This window comes from Daucus carota, mitochondrion, assembly GCF_001625215.2.
Source record: "Daucus carota subsp. sativus mitochondrion, complete sequence".
In the NCBI taxonomy this organism is placed as follows: Eukaryota; Viridiplantae; Streptophyta; class Magnoliopsida; order Apiales; family Apiaceae; genus Daucus; species Daucus carota.
The window spans coordinates 25,963-26,707 of record NC_087060.1 but is presented as its reverse complement, the minus strand read 5'-3'; positions in this window follow the sequence as shown (position 1 = coordinate 26,707).

Below are 745 nucleotides of genomic sequence, written 5' to 3'. Positions count from 1 at the left end.
GGGCGCCAGCGATCGACTAATAGAAAAGAAAGAAAGATAAATTAGCGCACTAATAGCAGACTCTAATCGTATAGTGGCACCACTCCTCAAACGAGGAAGTGAACTGAAAGAGCAATTAGAACTAGTAGAAAGAGCGCCTTGGAGACATGAGAAAGCGCCGGCTCAGCTACAGGTTCCGGTTGGGAACCGATACGATTGTCCAGATTCCTGGTCTCAAGAAGTTGCTAGAGAAGGTGCTGCCGAGATGGCTACAAGAGGTGCTGCTCAACCAAATGATCAAGATGATCCCATTTACAAGGCGGGAAGACGGAGGTTCTTACTTTGATTACGACAGTCCAGCCTTACATACGGCGAATGATGGTCCAACTTACCACTCCAATCCTTCTCTTCAAGATAACCATCCTTCCGTGCCACCTATGCCGCCTGTGCAAGACGAGAGCCCTCCACTTCATCCAAGCGAGCTCATCGATGCGCTGATTGAGGAGAACGAGGACAGCTGACTACCGCTAAAAGTAAGACTACGAGTACACATTGTATGATTAAAAACTGCCGCTGCATACTACCCGGTGCTTGCAGGTCTGACTGGTGCCTTCTCTCCAACAGCTGCTTCAATCAATGTTAAGTCTGACTACGAGGCTTCTTAGCCCGCAGCTGACTACTTATTGAAAGACCGAACAGGAAATGAAAAGTCGTACTACAACAACTGTAAACATTCCCTCCCCGCTCTTACTTTGATCGACTTGCC